The following is a 22,773-nucleotide window of genomic DNA, read 5'->3' on the forward strand; positions in this document are numbered from 1 at the left end:
TGTGAACCCTTTAGAATATTTTATGAACTCTCTGATACAGTGTTTCCCAAGTGATTATAATGATGGCAATAATAAAGTGCTCCATAAATTGCGAATATTCATAGTTTGCATAAAAGAAAATAAGTAAAAACGTCTTTCTTGACACCAGTGATACGAATAATAATGACTTTTATGCAAATCTGATGGTTGATTACGTCAATGTGTTGGTTTCGGGGCTATGAAGAACATGATCTTAAAACATTAGGTACTAGGCGAAACATGAAGAATAAGCTACAAGAGAAATATAATTCTGGCTGACAGCATCTGGTGCGGAGTCTGCAAGAACAATGATAACTTTGGTAGAGGCAGTAATTGTAATAGCTCCAATATGAGGCAGCACATACAGCTAAAATAAGGCTTGGAACAGATATGACGGCAATTCCGATGATAAACACAGCAATTTCACTTTTTTAATTAAACAAATGCCATTTACACTTTCCACATATATCTGAATTTCAAACCACAAAACAAGTTTTTTTTTTCAAAGAGGGAGGGACCGCAAAAAATATTGTGTACATAGATCAAACAGGTTTAGGAACCTGACTAAATAAATCTAAAGACACATACATGCACGTTTTCTTTTCTCCAGGTTACCCCTCAAAAAATAAATAAATAAACAAACAAGACATCTGCAAACGGGTTCTAAGTCTTGTTTGAATGGCAAAGAGATTGACATAAGCAGGGCCAAACATGGCTTTTTTAGGTGGTGACGATGTCATGTCAAGATTGTTAATCACTGCAAGTGAAAAAGCAGTATGACAGGTTAAGCATGGTCAGGAGAGTGTTCTTGGTCAGAGATAATTGGATTCTAATCACAAAAATAATAAATTAGCATTCACAGCCCCATGAGACTAGTGTCACAGACAGATATCCCTGCACAAAATCTTACGGGTTTAAAAAAATACATTCACATTCTGGATATCTAAATTGACTGAGAGAATAAGCAGTTTGAAATATATATATATATATATATATATATATATATAGTATATATATATATCTTGATGATAAATAATAGTGCCAAGACCAGGGGAAGAACATTCTTTATTATACGAGCTTTCGAGGTTTAAAACCTCATCTTCAGGCTGAAAAATGACAAGGATGAGAAATCACTATTAGTTTTGTATGAGATGTTTCGTTTTTTTTTTATTTTATGTTTTTAGTTTTTACTGAAGCTTTTAATAAGACAATTCATTTTAATGTAATTTTTAGTGATTTCTCATCCTTGTCATTTTTCAGCCTGAAGATGAAGTATTTTAAACCTCGAAAGCTCGTATAATAAAGAATATTCTTCCTGGTCTTGGCACTATTATTTATCATCAAGCTAAGATTTCCAAGTAGCCGCCCAATTACTGAGACTATACATATATATATATATATATATATATATATATATATATATATATATATATATCTCATTCGAATATTGCCAAAGCAATAACACCTAAATGAACAGTATATCATTATCATTGTTAATATTACCGAATGCATCAGAACAAGCTACAAATCTTTCAGAAAACCCTGTCAAAGTCCTCCATAAGTCATGCAGCGAAGCTGGCGTCTACAGCCGCATTAACATGACGCTTAAATCACCTAGCTATGCTTCTGGGACCTGTTATTCTTGCCAGAAAGGACCTCCAACCCAACCCTAGTCCCTTTCCAAACATTCGTAAATCCTGCTCCGTTCACCGCAATTGCTGGAGGAGAGAAGTTGCGTTCGGTTTGTTTCAAATAAATCACCCGCTCAGAATGCTTCAAATGACAACAGCTTCTCAAGGACGGTGGGATGGGCAGTCTGATTTCAGATCTACCCCCAACATAAAATGAAAGATAATTATCTAATACAAAATAATATAAGGGTTCTATCAACATCTTTTCGTTTAATTCCAGTATTTTTATTTTTCAAGAGGGATACAAAAGTGCGAGGTTTTATTTCCTTTCCAAACAACCTTAACATCACATTATCATTTTTTTTCTAAACGAATCCTCAATTCTATTTTCGTAAATGGAGGTTCAATGAAGCTGTGACAACAGAGCAAACATTATCAGTGTCAAGGAGTATTCCTCTGAAGTTAAAGCTAAAAGAGCTTCTCTAACCTTGCATTATTTTGGGGCATGTTATTAAATGAAATGTAACGTAATATCCAAGTCAAGATTCATTACACAAAAGAGTAGTAAAAGGTAAATATAGAATGGCAAGCAGAAATGAGACAAGATACTGTAACATCTTGGCTCCTCGACAAGCAACTGCTCGGTCTTTACAAGTTAACTGTTTAGTCTCTCTACTGTCAAGTGAAACTCGAATGGCTGTTTATTATCATCTGACATAACTTGTACATTTCCATTAGATTTATACACTTTTACAACATAAAACATGAAAAAGGTAAACACAACCGGACTGTAAACAAATGTATAACATTTCATTGTTGAATAAATCTGTCTTCCATACAGATGTTGATGGAACGCTATATCATTTTGTATTAAATAATTATCTTTTATTTCATTTCTAAGAAAATCTAAATATTTCGAGCATTACGCGACTTAACACAGTTCAAGTCTGACATCTGAAATGGCAAAAAAAAAATTTTCGATCTTTTTAATAGATTAATTATTCGTGAAATTATCAGAATAGACGATTTAAATGCAGGTTTCTTTTTCTTATTGCCTTACAGACTATATTTATCTATTCAGATTTCATATTCAACAAATAAAAATAGCCTCAAGCACACCTCAGATGGAATGAGAGATCTTTGTCTTGACACTAGAGTAACAAAGGGTAAACAAGGTGGTATGTTTTGGAAACTGACACAAACCATGACGGCTGACGACGTTAGTGATCGTTACTCGTAAAGTCCTGGTAATAACAACAAAGGAATCACAGGAGTTAGTGGCCTGTACGTTATACAAGGGGATTTTGTTTATTCGGACAGATTCATTTCTTTCTTTAAAAGAATTAATTACGTTGCAACAACATTCAGGTAACGAAATTTATCCGTAAATCAATCACAGAGGGTTGTCTTACAGTCTTTCCTGTTGTCTAGCGAAGTAAGAGGGTTTGTAATGAAACAAACAAAAATGTCACAAAACAAGAGTAATATAATAATCATTAGTGAGGTTGTTATGAAAGAAAAATGTGCATGAAACAACAACAATAATAACCACACACATGAAAATAATAATAAAAGATACAGAAATGTATGTTTCAAAGTGACGAAATCGGCTGTACAACTAAAAATCATGATCAATATTGTATAAATCTGGATTCTAGCTTACAATAACATTATACAGATATCGCTTGTTCAAACAGACGAACGCTACTGTGCATCTATAAATCATAATACACGGTGCATAGCAACTCCGGAACCTAGCTTATTAACAATAACAAAAAGCAAATTTCAATATTTCCCGCAAACCGAGGTACGACCACAACAACGACTATAACCTCGGCGACCTCTCCAACCTGGCGCAAGCAAGATGCGACGAGAGACTTTCCACTTTTAGCGCCGCTTGACGCGTCGCGTGATGAGCGAATTAATCAGCCTGTCGCCACATGCGACATCAAGCAGAGTCACAAGTAAAAGATGCCTCCGTGCGTGGCAGGTGAGGATTTATCTCCATAATCATACCATAGCGAACGGGCCGCTTTGATCTTCATTCTCATCGTGAGGTGAATGATGAATGATGGATGGATCTCAACGAGCCATCGGGGGATAATAAGTAGGAGTCGGTGATGACTGAGCCACCGGCGAAGATGCCGACTGATTCGCTGGTGATGATGATCCATTAGGGTTAGCGCGCATTCTGATAACTGGGTGATAATGTCTTCTGAAGATGGTGAGGCCTCTGATAACTAGGAGGTAATGATTTAGAAAGATCATTAGGATTTCGACAGCTAAGTGGTAATGGCTCTTGGGATTCGTTACGGTCTGAATAACAAAATAAAATAATGGCTCAGGAGACCATACGGAATATATTTGGGTAATAATAAACGCTCATAGCTATCATCAGCATTCTAAATATCTAAGTGACAAACCTCACGATGATCATACAGACTATACGTAGTAACGGTCATGAATATCATTAAGAATCTAATACCTACGTTAGATAATGGCTCACGAAGGCCACAGAGAACAGAATAACGAAGTACTGCCTCATGAATATCACAGAAAACAAAATAAAATAAAGATATGCTAATGGCTTATAAAGGATTCCGAAAACTTTTGTGATGATAACCAGAATCATATGAAATCTTGTGACACGACTCAACGGCCAGACTCTATTGACAATTATGGAAATTTCCGAAAAAAAATTACTCTAAGTATGAATTCATGTCGACAAATCGAGACATCAAAATCCAATGTTAAACACACATCACAGTTACGGCTAAAAAGTCAATTATTGGTTCTGGTATAGTAAGTAAAAATTTAACAGGTTTTGAGCACGAGTGCATGCCCATACATTTAATTTATATATATATATATATATATATATATATATATATATATATATATATATATATATTCATATATATGTATATATATACATATATATATATATATATATATATATATATGTGTGTGTGTGTGTGTGTGTGTGTGTGTGTGTGTGTGTGTATGTCTGTGTGTGTGAATGTGTAATATGGCTTACAAGTCTCCTTTCTCCTTTTCCGGACGCTTCGCCATTCAAGCGTAGAATGTACTGATAAATTTTAAACTAAATTTAATATTCAGATATTACCGTTAACAACATTAAATTGTTAAGTCTTGACGTGGATTTTCCTTTCACTAAGGTTCTTATAAAACACATGTCAGCATTTTCGCCCAACACGCTTGCACGATTTCCCACTTGGTCCACTATAGGTCCTTCGAAAAATGGAATCATGAGTATCCTGAGTCTTTTTATTTAATGGTAGGTTTTACTAACACAAATTCAGATAAAACAGGCAGTCTGCATATCCTAGTCCAAGCGCATCTGTTGAAATTGGAATGATTAACCTACTGGACCTGAAGAGATGTTTTGACTGAGGCAAGTGGCTGACGTATTGACATTTCAAAATTCAATCGCATAAGATTTCAATGATTTTTTTACCACACTAAATAAACTTTGTCCAAAGGTCCATTTCACAGTAGTAGAATGGGCAACGGATAAAATTATTCCTTTTCGGATGTATAGGTTCACAATATATCGACACCATACCTCCCCAATATCCTACATTCATGTCTTTAGACTGACAAGCAACTTGTTTTAACAGGCCTTACAAATTCATTCCCTAGGTATAATAATAAGGAATTTTAAATAATTCAAAAGTAACTGTCTTCCTTTGAGCAATTAGAAAATCCTACAACCAGAAAACCAAATCCCATACCTAGATGACATAAAAAAAAGATGACTAAAACTCGGGGATGAAGAGACAATCCTTTTGTTTTTATCTCCCAGACGGTTCTGCAGTGGATAATGTTTTCGGAAAAAATAAAACACCTCAAACATTGAATGTAGTGGATCCCTGCAAGGGGGAGACAGATTTATGTGGCTTTCAATGAAAAAACATATCCCAGAGAAAAATGTAACACAATGGACATTCAGATACACACATCAAACTCTGCTTTTTTTCTCTCTCTCTCTCTCTCCTACAAGACGTACCCATACATCACATCAATAAATTCTGTTTTTTTTTATTTTTTTTAATCATGTAAGATGTACCAACCACAATATTTTCTATGGAGCATGTGCCGTTTCAAAGGTGGAGTATTTGTACTTTTTTTTAATAAAAATTTAAATGATGCAACTCTTCTCATTGTTATCAACACCGGATTAGACTATATATCTAATGACCCCATTTTAAAATCAACAGTGGTTACGTTCTGGGCTCAGCCGATACCCAGCCGATCTCTTTTTCGAAAACTGCCTGAGATTTGTAAATTCCCTCTTGGATCCATTCAGCTCCAGTGTACGACCAAAAGGGATGGAGGTTCTGCCTCTGTTTTATCTATATGGGTATTTTCCATACTTTTTTTTTTTTTTGCGGGGGGGGGGGGGGGGGGGTATTTTCAACAATACACACACACTATATATATATATATATATATATATATATATATATATATATATATATATAGAGATAGATAGATAGATAGATAGATAGATAGATAGATAGATAGATATAGATAATTTATATATACATAACAGTATTGTTTATTTTAAGTTTCTACGTAAAATGTGATGAAAATATTTTTCCCCCCTGGTACGGAAAGTTAACCCTGAATATACAAATTTATAACGCTACATTTTTTACAGTTAACAGCTGCGTGGAAACCCTCTCAGCGAACTCGAGTCATTTATCACATCCTTTTTTACGCCATGTATTCAACAAGTACTCCTAATACAACAGTGACCGTGTTTTTCTCACTCTCTCGTTTTCGCTTTCTCTCCGATTTATAGGTAAGACTCTCTCTCTCTCTCTCTCTCTCTCTCCTCTCTCTCTCTCTCTCTCTCTCCCCCCCCCCCCCCCCTCCCCTCTACTCTCTCCTCAAGAAAGCTAAAAGAAAGGCTAGGACTAAATCATTAGGGCACTGTGAATGAACAGTAAAACCTGCTCCTAGAGATAAGTGAGCACACGATGTCTCCTCGGATGGACTAACAAGTCTTTGAGACATCCTGATCTCTCTCTCTCTCTCTCTCTCTCTCTCTCTCTCTCTCTGTATAAATATAAAAAAAATTCTATCAGTAATGATTTTTTCAATATACCAATTCCATTCAACAAAGGTCTCATCTGCCATAGGCTCTATAGTACTTGGTGGACGCTAGTTTTAATAAAGAATATTCCCAGCGTTTATTCAGATCACACCTTTCGACGGATTCTTATAACTGATAAGCCAGTCCCTCTCACTGCTGTTGCCGGCTCACAAACTTGCTTATTTGTTTCAAACTCTTTATAGCATAAAGAACTGCGTCAATTTACTTTACATGCATATCTGATGGAGAGAGAGAGAGAGAGAGAGAGAGAGAGAGAGAGAGAGAGAGAGAGAGAGGGGGTAAAACAAGCACTCCATAAGAAATAATAACGATGTCAATTATTACAAATTTTATTTTTTCTTTGTAAGAAGGATGCTCACTTCCCAGCTACTTTTGCTTATAAATTGAGCCATGTACAAAGATTGATAAAGTACACTACATGAACAAATTCAAATGCAACAAACTTGAAACGAGAACATTTTTTGTTGGTTTCATTTTGATATTGCAATCTTCCCATGCAGTGATGGCCGAGTGGTTAAGGCGTCTGACTAGAAATCAGATGGGATCTTCCCGCGTAGGTTCGAATCCTACTCACTGCGCAAAGTTGTTTACCTTTTGTGGTATCTATAGATTTCATTATCTATAACTACGCAAGAGGGCGGGATAATCAAACTTGTGACAGGGAGACATTGACGATTACGCGATGCTTTTGACCCTTTCAGGGTGAAAGAAACACTTTCAGAATGGAATAGTCTATAAAAAAAATAAATAAGGAATGGCTACATATACACAAATAACGATACAGAAACCAAACTATGGTAATAACCAAAAGAAAACGACAAACGTTAATGTGGAAGTGATGTCTACACAAAATCTACGAGTAATGGACCAAGCAAGGAAGAAAGAGTAGCGAGTGACATTGTGGCAGGTTTTGTACTGGATCGATCGATAATCATGAGCTGTTGTGCGCAGACGTGAGGTTGTGTGTGTGTGTCTCTCTCTCTTTCTCTCTAATTGATTCTAATAACTTTGTTCAGATTTTCTCAGGTGTTATCATATACCACAAAACTTGGTCTCATAATGAAAAATGTATTATTAACTAAAATAGTGCGCCTGTCTCTCTCTCTCTCTCTCTCTCTCTCTCTCTGTCTTTGAGAACTAGCTTGTGCTCTTCTAGTAGTAATCTTCAATATAGCTAAATTTGGGTAGCAAACCAAATGCAGAACCTGTGTAAAAGTCTACAAATTAAGAAATCAGTATTACCACATCCTTGAAAGGTTTCCACAACAAGCTTCTTCTATTTAGGGTTAACTTGTGTAGATGACAATTTGTTCGCTGACGTTAGTCTTCATTCGTGAGTCATCAAGTCCTGTATGAGTCATAACGCCTTGGACGTTCACAAACTCAAAATGTGGGCTGCACCTAACATTCGAGATCTTCTAAAAATTCGAATAACAAGACTTTTCTGCCCTAAGTCTGACAAATAATAATCTGCCGGCAATCAGCTTCAAATGTAAAGAACGAAATTATTTTGATAATAATTAACTAATACCATAACTTCTCAAATCATCTATGTACAATGCGATATGGTCACTTCTCCTTTGGGAGACAACGTTTATTTGCACATTAGTTTGTATGGCACGTCTTCTTGAATCATTTTCCAATTCCCATTTCGTTCCTCCACAGTTAACCACCGCCTCCGTTCGTGGCCCGGATAGCTCAGTCGGTAGAGCATTAGGCTTTTAACCTAAGGGTCCAGGGTTCGAGTCCCTGTTCGGGCGGATAAGTTTTATTCCATTTTCGACGATTTAATTCACCAAATTATGTCTAAGAGAACAAAAGACGTCTAGCCCGAACAGGGACTCGAACCCTGGACCCTTAGGTTAAAAGCCTAATGCTCTACCGACTGAGCTATCCGGGCTTAAAACTTTTACCCAAATACTGACGATAAACATTAATTGAAAGCTTCTCAGCGTTATTAGATTTGATATAAATTATATACTATGCTAAACAAAATTAAAATGCCTCATAAAAACGTTTAGTCAATTCATTCTGACACACATTATCAATTCTTAGATCATTTTGAAACGGATTGTCAATTCTCTAAAGGAATAACTTACATTTACTTTGAAATCGAGGATTCTCGATCAATTTCGTTAACAGTAATCTACAACTTCAGATGTCCCAAATGGCGCGAGCTTTAAATATGGCTTTCCTATGTCTACTTTCCTAAATATGTTCATTACTTAATATTTGCAAGATTTTTGCCAATTCAGTCGTACAACTTCATCCCAGATCTGCTTCATTTTATTTTCATTGTCGCATTTATTGTCTCACAGTTTACAGTTAACACCGCCCCCGCCCCCCTACCCTTCCATCAACACAACCACCACCACCACCAAAATACCTAGTAGTAGTAGTAGTAGTAGTAAGGGGTCCTTCTGACACTCACGTCACTACCTTAATGAATGGCACGCGTCACAGATCAGGACTAGATTAGGTTACTAGGTCAAGAGGACTAAGACAAAATTACTCATCTTACTGATCACATGAAAAATATTTTCATCTTTAGTTGTTCTTCCTTTGTATATATATCAGCCATCACTATGATGGGCTGCCACTTCTAAAACTAATATGTATAAGTACTGACACCGAAATCGTGTGACTAAATATATATTTAAAGACAAAAGACATAATACTACATTGATTAGGGATGTAGGAATTTGACCCGGTAAATTCAAATAAAATCAGCTAATTGGTACTACAAAAATCGTTAAAATACTTATTTTGAAAATTAAATCCAATAGTTATCCTATGCGCAAGGAAAATGCTTCACAATTCTATTTGCATACGCAAATATGTAATGAACATTTATCCAATCCCTGCTGACAAGCATTGTGTGTGTGTTTATGAGAGAGAGAGAGAGAGAGAGAGAGAGAGAGAGAGAGAGAGAGAGAGAGAGAGAACGTAATGACTATGATGAAGGCATGTCCGGTTCAGAATAAAAGCAAAATAACCAAAAAATTGCTGCTGAAATATACTTCGGAGGAAGAGAAGGAATGATAGAAAAAAAGAAAGCAAACAAAACAAGCTATACATTCACAAATGAGTTAACAGGCAGGGTTTCGTTTATCTCAATCGGAGCACAGGGGAGAGGAAAGGAAGCACAATAGTTAAGGTGGACTGTAAAATAAATAAGTTGAAGTCCAAATTGTCCCTGAAATATTTAAGATGCTAAAAATAAAAGTTCTTTTCGATCACCAGTGTAAAGTTATGGTACAAATAAAATAACACGCGAATTTTTGCAAATACAACAAAAACACGATACAAACCAAAAATTCAACATTAGGCTCAAAAACCTCGTCAAATACAAAAACCATACGCAAAACTAGGTTTTGAAATTAATACGTAAAATAAGACTAAACACCTGAAGCCACGTAAATAAATCTAGAGAAGATTGTTTTTAAATCATACGAAATATGGGACTCAAAAACGGGCGCCATTTAATTCTTTCTGGCAAAGTAAAATTACTCCAAATAGGAAATCATCGTCATACACATACACTCTAATAAAAAAAATTATAGAAAATTAAAATATACAAAACCCTGACATATAGTACACTCTTCCAGTTACAAGGCATTTTTTTTATGCTAAACCTAATAAGATTTGTCAAATTAAAGTCATTTCAACAGTTCTAAAAATCACACACATGTGATTCACGACAGCATCCTCATGCAATAAAATCAATTCATACGTCACATGGAACCAACAAATACAATCCAGTTATATATGGCAAAATCTAATGTAAAAGTAACATACAATTCGAACAACTCTGTTATAAAATACTGCATGAGAATAATGCTTGAGAATAATGAAAAATTACGTCATGCAAAATACATAAATTAGATTTTGTAGGAAAATATAAATTCCATGAAACCCACTACGGGAAAAATAAACAAACACTTATAAGACCAACTTCTGACAAAATAATGAAACTCATGAGACCATCATCGGACAAAATAAAAACGTAAAAAAATCATGGCATCAACCTCAGAAAGCATAATAAAATAATCCGGCAAACAATTTCAGAATAATTTTTATTTTACTTTATGAGACTAAATTCAGAAGAGATAGAAATAAAAATCTCATAACGTCAACTGCAGAAAAATTATAGATAAAAAATGGAAAACGAACTTCACAATTTACGCATAATATCCACCAGTACTACGATTAGGATTTTGAAGAATAACAGAAACTGTCCAACATCAAATCAAACTCCCATGAACATAATGTCGCCTCACGGAAAAACAAAGGAATTTACATGATACTGAAATTCGAAATATCACCCTAAATTTGTATAAAGAAATCATATATATACAAACATACATACATACATATATATAAACATACATACACAAATATATCCGTATATATTTAACAAAAAAATTCCCCAGTGGTTTAATGCTTATACTAATCCACATATAAGCTGCAAAGTCCTTGAACACCAACTCTCCCCCCACAAACCCCCCACAATTTCTTAATCCACCGGGAGTCGCATCAAACCGATGGTTATCGAAAGCACGATCCCCGACAAACAGCAGCATGGCATGCTGGCGTTGGCATTGCCACGGTGGCACTCAGAGACACCCTCCCTTGTGCACCGTTGATATATGGCTACGATTCCCAACATCAGATCTCGCCAGGCGACGTCGTGTGGCACTTCTTCTATAGACTCGCTGTGTTGGGTTATGTGTCTCTAGACGTAAGGAAATGGATGACAAGGGTGATCTAAAGTAACCTTGGAGGGCTGTGTTTAACGTCCATGGATGGTAAATCAAATAACATTTTAAGGCAAAATTGATCATAAAACTTCCAAAAGATACAACAACGGTCTGGTGCGAGCGGCAGAGATGAGGAGCAGCCTGAGAACAGCTCAAATGGCCGAGTAACCAGAAGGCAAAAGAGAGAGAGAGAGAGAGAGAGAGAGAGAGAGAGAGAGAGAGAGAGAGAGAGAGAGAGAGAGAGAGAGAGAGAGAGAGAGAGAGATTGCATTTCTCATAGCAGTTAAATATGCTCCATTAAATTATCAACCAAAGATAAAATTATACTATACAAGCACATAAACAGTGATAATCATCATACCTACTTTAACGTCTTCTGCGAATATTTAATAATTAAAAATTATGTTTTCCCTTTTTTCTGGAGAATGAAATCGTAAATCCAGTTGTCAACACTTCGTCGGAGACGACTTATATGAATGCTTCCTTCTACGAAATCATGTGATCACGTGAACGGTCGGTTTCCTCTCTCTCTCTCTCTCTCTCTCTCTCTCTCTCTCTCTCTCTCTCTCTCTCTCTCTGAAGGCACAATCACAAAGGAATCAAATAATGTTCATCCATCAGGCAAATAGGTTACCGAAGACGACTAGAGAGCCTGAACATGTATGGCTTAGAAACACGACGATTGCGAGGACAACCAATAGAAACATTTAAAATACTGAAAGGCAGGTTTAGCAATGATTAAATCAAACTGATTAAATCATTGATTTTTTCAATAAAAATTTATTTTTTTAATTTGAAAGCAAACAAATTGAAAACCATGGTTTGGAGGTTAATAAAAGCCTAAGCATAAATGTACTGCATCTATTCATTTTGATATAAAAAAATTGCAAGCACATACTTTAGGACAGAATTGGAAACCTAAAAGATAAATCAATAGTAAGTCTGTCATAAAATACATTTTGAGGGGAAAAAAACATCTAACCAATAAAAAAAACAAATAAATAAAAATATCAAACACACACTGATAATTTTATTTTTTTATTTTAAAAAAATCACTAACCTGCTGGAAGGCATAACAAAAGCAAACAGTAGCATATTTACATTAAACGAAAACCAGACAAAAAATAACGGAATGAAACTAGAACTGAATAGATAAAACACATCCCATTGTGGGAACTTCTTTACATACAAGATATGTGACACATGGAATAAACTGCCACAAGAAGTTGTAAACAGCAGTAGTATGGAAGTGTTTAAAAGAAAGCTAGAAAAAATCATTAGGACACTGTGAATGAACAGTAAAACCTCCTACAGATAAGTTAGCATACGATGTCTCCTCGGATGGACTAACAAGTCTTTGACATCCAAATCCTCTTCAAAATTTGAAACAAAAAACCTTCAAAAGAAATGCACGTGATATAAGGAGGAAAATTTACGTCAACCACGATTAGGGTATAATTCTAAATACACCCCAAGATTAAAAACCTGGTAACCACCTAGATTATTCCCTTGAGAATCTAACTGGATAAATGCAATAAATTTTGATAGGAAAAACAGAAATAAAAATTCGAAAGCAGGTGAATTTAAGATTCACGCTCCGTTCGTCCTATTAAATCTGAAGACTTATCGCTGAGTGTAAATCTTAATTAGCAAGACGGGCATCAAGAAGGGGTATGGATACCCTGTACAAGAAGGTCTTTATTTGACCTGCATAAATCACCTGTGCTTTGAGGGAATGGGTATTCCCTATCAAGAAATCAGGGGCTCGTAAAGTTTTGCAGAAATGTTTACACTAAACGCTTGCACACACACACAACAGAGAGAGAGAGAGAGAGAGAGAGAGAGAGAGAGAGAGAGAGAGAGAGAGAGAGAGAGAGAGAGAAATTTCTTTCAAAAAAATTCCGTCACTACGAATTGCATCTTTTTGTTCCTAAACATAGAAATGCATATACATAATGTAAGTATGAATATATATATATATATATATATATATATATATATATATGATATATATATATATATATATATCAATAGAGGGATCCACAGTAATATCCTTGTTTATCTAGATATAATATGTTTATACAAAGATAAACAAGGATATTACTGTGGATCCCTCTATTGATTTCTTAGAAGCACGATACAGTGTTTTTTTATATTGCTGATATATATATATATATATATATATATATATATATATATATATATATATATATATATATAGTATATATATACACTATATAACTATATATAAAAGTAAACGACCAATAATTTTTGTGTGGACAGATGGGCAAATGTCACATAAAGGGCGGTTATCAAATATATGGGGGGAACAATGCCTATCGCACACAATTCGTCCAAGATTTATTTTTAATCTCGAGAAAAAAAAAGAGGCCACTGAAAGATCTCTCTTAACAACACTTCCTTGTCATTGAAAAATAAGGATGACATTATTCTAAACACTTTAGAAGTCATAATAATAATAATAATAATTGAATAATAATAATAAAATAATAATAATAGAAAAAATGCGCCTTAGTCAACATACAAAAAGGCAAAGTAACGAGAACTGAAGGGATAAAGCTACCAGATGGGAGCAACATCAAACACATAGATGAGACAGGATACAAATACCTGGGAATAATGGAAGGAGGAGATATAAAACACCAAGAGATGAAGGACATGATCAGGAAAGAATATATGCAGAGACTAAAGGCGATACTCAAGTCAAAACTCAACGCCGGAAATATGATCAAAGCCATAAACACATGGGCAGTGCCAGTAATCAGATACAGCGCAGGAATAGTGGAATGGACGAAGGCAGAACTCCGCAGCATAGATCAGAAAACCAGGAAACAAATGACAATACACAAAGCACTACACCCAAGAGCAAATACGGACAGACTATACATAACACGAAAGGAAGGAGGGAGAGGACTACTAAGTATAGAGGACTGCGTCAGCATCGAAAACAGAGCACTGGGGCAATATCTGAAAACCAGTGAAGACGAGTGGCTAAAGAGTGCATGGGAAGAAGGACTAATAAAAGTAGACGAAGACCAGAAATATACAGACAGGAGAAAGACAGAAAGAACAGAGGACTGGCACAACAAACCAATGCACGGACAATACATGAGACAGACTAAAGAACTAGCCAGCGATGACAATTGGCAATGGCTACAGAGGGGAGAGAGCTAAAGATGGAAACTGAAGGAATGATAACAGCGGCACAAGATCAGGCCCTAAGAACCAGATATGTTCAAAGTACGATAGACGGAAATAACATCTCTCCCATATGTAGGAAGTGCAATACGAAAAATGAAACCATAAACCACATAACAAGTGAATGCCCGGCACTTGCACAGAACCAGTACAAAAAGAGGCATGATTCAGTGGCAAAAGCCCTCCACTGGAGCCTGTGCAAGAAACATCAGCTACCTTGCAGTAATAAGTGGTACGAGCACCAACCTGAAGGAGTGATAGAAAACGATCAGGCAAAGATCCTCTGGGACTATGGTATCAGAACGGATAGGGTGATACGTGCAAACAGACCAGACGTGACGTTGATTGACAAAGTCAAGAAGAAAGTATCACTCATTGATGTCGCAATACCATGGGACACCAGAGTTGAAGAGAAAGAGAGGGGAAAAAATGGATAAGTATCAAGATCTGAAAATAGAAATAAGAAGGATATGGGATATGCCAGTGGAAATCGTACCCATAATCATAGGAGCACTAGGCACGATCCCAAGATCCCTGAAAAGGAATCTAGAAAAACTAGAGGCTGAAGTAGCTCCAGGACTCATGCAGAAGAGTGTGATCCTAGAAACGGCACACATAGTAAGAAAAGTGAAGGACTCCTAAGGAGGCAGGATGCAACCCGGAACCCCACACTATAAATACCACCCAGTCGAATTGGAGGACTGTGATAGAGCAAAAAAAAAAAAATAAAAAAAATAAAAAAAAAAAAAATATAATAATAATAATAATAATAATAATAAAATAATAATAATAATAATAATAATGATAATAATAATAATTCATGCAGAGACTTGGAGGCGATACTCAAGTCAAAATTCAACCCCGGAAATATTGTGAAAGCCATAAACACTGGGCAGTACCAGTAATCAGATACAGCGCAAGAGTAGTGGGGTGCATGAAGGCTGAACTCCGCAGCATAGTAGACCAAAAACTAGGAAACACATGACAATACACAAAGCACTACACCCAAGAGCAAATACGTACAGAGGGAAAGGACTGCGTCAACATCGAGAGCAGAGCACTGGGGCAATATCTGAAAACCAGTGAAAACGAGTGGTTCTGGAGTGCATGAGAAGAACTGACAAAAGCAGACGAAGACCTAGAAATATAGACAGGAGAATGACAAACAACGGTAGAATGGCACAACAAACCAATGCACGGACAGTACATGAGGCAGACTAAAAAAACTGGCCAGCGATGAAACATGGCAATGGCTACAGAGGGGAACTCAAGAGGGAAACAGAAGGAATGCTAACAGCGGCCGAAGTTCAGGTCCTAAGAACCAGATATAACATCTCACTCGTATGCAGGAAGTGGAATATGAAAAACGGGACCATAAACCTCATAGCAAGCGATTGGCCGGCAGTTGCACAGAACCAGTACAAAAAGAGGCATGATTCAGTAGCAAAAGCCCTACACTGGAGCCTGTGCAAGAAACACAGGCTAATAAGTGGTACGAGCACCAACCTGAGTGAGTGACAGAAAATGTCCTGGCAAAGATCCTCTGGGACTCTGGTATCAGAACAGATAAGGTGATACGTGCGAATAGACCAGACGTAACGCTGATTGAGAAAACCAAGAAGAAAGTATCACTCATTGATATCGCAATACCATGGGACACCAGAGTAGATGAGAAAGAGAGAAAAAACTGATAAGTATCAAGACCTGACAATAAAAATAAGGATATGGGATATGCCAGTGGAAATTGTACCCATAGTCATAAGGACACTAGCACGATCCCAAGATCCTTGAAAAGAAACCTGGAAAAATTAGATGCTGAAGTAGCTCCAGCACTCATGCAGAAGTGTGCGCTCCTGGAAACAGCGCACATAGTAAGAAAAGTGATGGACTCCTATCCTAAGGAGCCAGGATGCAACCCGGAACCCCATACTATAAAAACCACGCAGTCGAATAAGAAGACTGTGGTAGAAAAAGAAATAATCATCATTCTCCTTATCCTCGTAATTATAAAAGGAAATTATTAACGAATCTTATTTTTCATCACTTGCGAAAAATACTTACAGGATTTTTCCACAAAAATGAGAATAATAATGATCAGCACAAAACTTCTTGATTATTTATCGCACTGGAAAATTTATATACTGTTGCCTTTTTTAATAATAACAACTACTGGATAAGTTTATAGAGCAATCCGTCTGCATTTTTATATCTGTACGAGTCATCAACTATTTAACATATGTCCACACGTAAACAAGCTCGTCAGAATGATGTTACTCGACGTTTTCATAGGGACTAACCGCAATTAACGGATATGTTTCGCTGTCATACTCACCTTGGTTCACATAAATCAACTGGGAGATTTCCTAGTTCAGCTGCTTCGAAATACTCACTGTGTGAAAAATGTAGTGTTACACGTGCAGCTCATTTCATAGCGCAGAGCTACAGAGTTTCGAACTAAAACCACGGCAGTTAACACCTTTTACATATCTTTTAATAACGCAGGCACACATATTCAGGACGTTTTCCTTCGATATCAGTACTTTATTAAGGGAAAAACGTAAATAATCATATATATATATATATATATATATATATAATATATATATATATATATATATATATTATATACATACTCGATTCAATAGTCGAAAATCCCACCACGATAATGCACTTCCACGACATGGGTGAACATCAAAAATAGACAGAATATGTCTAGTACCTTTCAAAAGAACAAAATATGGACAGACGAATACACTAAAAGCATTTTTTTTTTTTTTTTACAGTCACAAACGTCACCACCGAGTGAAAGCACAATGAAGTTCAGTGAAAACAGACAATGTACATATTTCGGGTTCCACTGATCACCCCCCCCCCCCCCACTAAACAAGCTTTCATGCTCTGGTAAGGCTTTGCACTCACACAGGGGGCAAATACACCAGTGCCACTACAGGCGGACGGTCTTGGCACCTGCCCTTTAGGGCGTCTAGGGCAATACTAATGGCACTGGGTAAACTTCGTTTATGCCCACATGAGCTGCCTACTCTGCCTAAGTCTACGCTCTCTCTCTCTCTCTCTCTCTCTCTCTCTCTCTCTCTCTCTTACAAACAATCACACAGATTTACCCACGCACAGTAGTATTAAACATTAATCTATCATAGTTTTTAATTTAGAAAGAAATAAATTCAATGCTACACTATATTATTTCAAATAATTATATGAATGGAACTCTTTCGGAATAATAGTCTAGAGTCGCATGCTATTAGGAGAGGCACTAGTATCATAGAACTTGGTAATATCCTCGCTGTATATGCTTAACCGTACACTTCACTTTAACTATTCTTGACACGATCAAGTTTGATGCTGTCCATAACATTTTACGCATTATAGGTAATTTGTGCGCAACTACGTTCCTTTAATATGCGTGGTATCAAGTCTCATGAAGACTTTCCTCCTAATTGAATAAAGGAGAAAGGAAGATATAGATAAAATCAAACCTACCTCTCTCTCTCTCTCTCTCCCATTCTCTCCTCCGTTCCTTCCGTTCCGAAAAATTCTCTCTCTCTTCCCTCTCTCTCAATCTTCTCCGTCTCTCCTCTCTCCTCTCTATCTCTCTATATATATATATATATATATATATATATATATTTATATATATATATATATATATATATATATACATATGTATATACATATATACTATATATATATATGTGTGTGTGTGTGTATATCTATATATATATATATATATAATATATATATATATAGTATATCTATTAATATATATATATATAATTACTATATTATATATGTAATATATATATATATATATAATCATACGTGCATTCATATCCTATTATACATATACGGTCTAAATCCACATAATTCAAATCAAACGGGAGTTGATAAAACGGAAAACAGATCATTCATTAATAGAATGAAAAATTCAAAAAGAAACGGTGTTCATGGCAACCATTAAGAAAGGGAGCTCGCACCCTATAATGTGGAAGACGAAGGGAAAAAGGCTAAGGCATAGTTGAAGGTCTGAAAACGTAGGTTATGTGGTCATCGCCTGCTCTACAGCACATACAGCACAGTTGATATGGCCCAGCAGCCATAAATAACAGAATAAATACTCTCATATCATTCAAAGTAAAACGTAACTTACAAAAAAAAATAACAATAAGAAGAGATACTGAGCACCCTACTCAACCCACCCAACATCTCTCTCTCTCTCTCTCTCTCTCTCTCTCTCTCTCTCTCTCTCTCTCTCTCTCTCTCTCACCACCAGACATGAAGATTCGTATTCATGCACCTTGGAGTCTTGAATCCAATACATCAAAACATGCGACCATAAATGCATGTAAATGCTGAGGATATGAGCTGTTTACCGCGATCTTTCTTACACCTGTTCGCCCTCTGTCTATTTCAACCCTGTCCATTTAATTCCGACCTCAGGGGGATTTGCTTTCGTTCCATCACGCGGGCACATGGCATCTCTCTCTCTCTCTCTCTCTCTCTCTCTCTCTCTCTCTCTCTCTCTCTCTCTCTTTTATTACTGCAGATAATAGCAGTAAATAAATTTTTATCTAACTTAAATTAGGCCTACTTGTGCTGAAAAAATTTCCTTCATATTTCATATTGTGTCCCTACTATCTCTCTTTTCCTTTCTCTTTAGTTACCTCTCTCTCTCTCTCTCTCTTTTTCTTTCTCTTTAGTTACTTGTGCTACAGAAATTTTCCTTTCAATCTTATATTCTTTCCCTTCCCCTCTCTCCCTGACTGTTAACATGCTGGGTGCCTAAGCCAACTTTTGTAGTCAAGTTGAAGTGATCTCACTATGCAGACGAGTTTCAATAATACAATGATTTTTCTATGCGATTTAAAAGAGGTTTTAAAATCTTCAAGCATAATCAGCAATCGCACCGAGCTTTCCTGATAAGACATACCACAAAATATTCTCAATTCTCAAACTCCTCTAAATTTTAGAAGATTGGAGTAGATATGGTTAATGTTTTACTCAAAGTGTGAAAGTATTTCCATAGTCCGTTTTCTCATGCATGGTTCAACTGTAAATGAAACCCCTACATACGAAGGAAAACAGTAGGCTAGAGAAAAAAGCCAATTCTTTTTAAAAATGCAAATAAGCGACATTATATTAAAAAATAACCAATTATTAAATAAAAAGATGTCATCAAGATTAAGTAGGAAGGTTCATATAAACACACATATACTGTATATATATATATATATATATATTTATATATTATATATATATATATATAGAATATATGTATATATATATATATATAGATGAACCTTTCCACCTAAACCTGATGACATCTTTTTATTTGATAAGGATTCGTTTATGGATACAATTATTTCTTATATATATATATATATTATATATATATATATATATATCTATATATATATTATATATATACATATATCTTATAAATACGAGTGCGTTCCGCTTAATTTCTGAAAGCAGCTTCCGAAGAATGAGCAACGTTGCAATACCTTACCTCTCCAATGAACATCCTGTACATATCAAACCGAACATATGTACTGTGGATAACTTAACATTGCAATGCTTTGCCTGATCATGAATCAGAGGAAAGCTGAAGAAAGGGAACAAACAACAAATTTAACGAAGATGAGATCTTATTGGAAGATGATGCGGCAGTCTATTCAAGCATGAGAGAGAGAGAGAGAGAGAGAGAGAAAATTCATACTATGCATTACTACCAAGTATAAAATGTGACTGCGTTGTTTGCTCACGACATACAAGTCAACATTATTATGTAAACCTCATGCGTCAGCTAAGTCAAGTCAACCGCAAGCTTTTCTTGTTTTCACGTTCACGATGCCAGTAAAACGGGCAATAATAATAATAATAATAATAATAATAATAATAATAATAATAATAATAATAATAATAATGCTTCTTTGGAAACTCACGTCTCTGGGTTATAATGCCTTCTGAATTACGTATGGAATCTCCATACCGTTACATCACAAAACTTATATTTACATAGAACTTTCCGAGTTTCACAAAGCAAATGCTCAACATTTTTGTCAAGGTTCGCAAAATGTTAAAGTTGTAATGTTGCTTCTGAAGCTGCTCGTCAAGCCAATGGACATTTATCTTGTTCCATGTGAATTTATATATAATAATAATGATAATATTGTCAAGAGCAAAAAGAGACTTTCTGAATAAAGAAAAATCTGAATAACTTCCAATTATTAATTTTTTTTTTAAGTTTCACGAGAAAGTAAATGTATAGTTTGTTTTTCTTTTTCTAATTGAAAACCGTGTGTGCCCATCGACTATACTCTGTTTTTTTTCATTTGTCCATCCGCCTGTGGTGTTTTTGTATGGTAACACTGCGTCCCGGGCTTTAGATAGTTACGCTATGTCTAAGTTTTAGGTAAATAAAAGGATATCTGGGTGTACATTTGCAACTGAAAAGTGTTTTAATAATTTACTGAATGCGAATTACACCGTTAATATTCGAAATAGGATGTTATTATGATCGTTGAATGTAAGCTGAATGTAACTATCTAAAGCCCGGGACGCAGTGTTACCATACAAAAACACCACAGGCGGATGGACAGATGGAAAAAAACAGAGTATAGTTGTAGTCGTACTGAACTACTTTATATTATATTGTAGACAAACTTGATGGGGCGCGCTAAGCTGCGCTGTAACCCGTCATGTCTCCCCTACCCTCCCGATCCCCTACCTACGCCGGCCCAACCAGGACGGACAAAAAGGTTTGCAGGAGGAGGGTGTATTTGTCATATCTCCCCTACCCCACCCCCATCCAAGGCGGACAATCAAGAAAGATCCAATGGGCTTTTTTTTTTATTGTGGATAGATTAATAAAGATCTATCCCATAGACTTATCGAAGGTTCGAAAGGAGGAGGAAAGTCAGAGTCGGGTCAAATTTGCTCTCATTTCTCTGGCCCCTCATTATGCAGCATCCTTCCATCGTCGTTTCTTTTCGAGACTGAAGTGTTTGTTTGCGCAATTGCATTCTTATTTTCAAGAAGTGTTTGCAGACACAGCTGAGAGGGAGAAGGAGATGATTGCAAGTAGGCTAGTGCTTGACCCTCTCTCTCTCTCTCTCTCTCTCTCTCTCTCTCTCTCTCTCTCTCTCTCTCTCTCTCTCTCCTGGGAGAACACGATATTGAAACTTGACAGAACGTTTTAAAAACACTTGGGTTCACAGGAACATGATGACCGCGAAAACGTAACTGTAAAGCTAGATGTGAGCGACAAAGCAAGTTTTCTTCCAGCTACTAGTATAAGATACCATATATGTTTAAACATTAGTTTAGATATTTCATATTTAAATAACCGTATCATGACTAACAACAAAAGCTACGAGTGAATGGAACTATTTTATGTCATTTTGAATTGTAAAAAAATGCGTCCATGAGTATATGAAAAATTTCAACGAAATGTCCACCGTAATCCCCCCCCCCCCCCCCCCCCCCCCCCCCCCCCCCCCCCCCCCCCCCCCCCCCCCCCCCCCTCCCCCGCCCCCCCCCCCCCCCCCCCCCCCCCCCCCTCGAAAAAACAAATCGTGCTTGATGATTCCGGATGTGAGATTCGGTCTATTGCAGCCTTAGCGATTTTGAACTGATTTGACATATATATATATATATATATATATATATAGTATATATATATATAATATATTATATATATCAATTAGATGACTCTCTAATCAATAAGAGTATTTCAGAATCCTGTCTAACAGGCCTTTCAAGATGGTTACCATTCTCACACAAACCTTACGTATAACAAACAATGTAACATTTCATTTACAGCGTCTCTGCAGAGTATTCTCAGAAAACATAACAAATATAAAGGCCGGTTCAGCTGTACGAGTTGTCCACGTCAACAAAACTTCTCTTACTAACAGTTCCCAGGAATTGAAACCATAAAAACACCAGTCTTTGCTATTTGCAAATTTCAGTCAAGGTGTAGTTG

The 22,773-nt window shown here is 36.1% G+C and overlaps 1 protein-coding gene and 3 non-coding genes across 6 annotated transcripts in view; 2 read left to right on the forward strand and 2 right to left on the reverse strand.

The window, feature by feature from the left end:
• Window positions 1-22,773, reverse strand: part of LOC135216918 (prickle planar cell polarity protein 3-like) — a 597,661-nt gene that overhangs the window by 492,548 nt on the left and 82,340 nt on the right. The window lies entirely within an intron of this gene.
• Window positions 7,289-7,370, forward strand: Trnas-aga (transfer RNA serine (anticodon AGA)). The gene has a single exon. It is a non-coding gene; the product is annotated as a tRNA-Ser (tRNA).
• Trnak-uuu (transfer RNA lysine (anticodon UUU)) lies at window positions 8,480-8,552 on the forward strand. Its single transcript has one exon. It is a non-coding gene; the product is annotated as a tRNA-Lys (tRNA).
• Window positions 8,620-8,692, reverse strand: Trnak-uuu (transfer RNA lysine (anticodon UUU)). Its single transcript has one exon. It is a non-coding gene; the product is annotated as a tRNA-Lys (tRNA).

This window comes from Macrobrachium nipponense, chromosome 6, assembly GCF_015104395.2.
Source record: "Macrobrachium nipponense isolate FS-2020 chromosome 6, ASM1510439v2, whole genome shotgun sequence".
Lineage (NCBI taxonomy): Eukaryota > Metazoa > Arthropoda > Malacostraca > Decapoda > Palaemonidae > Macrobrachium > Macrobrachium nipponense.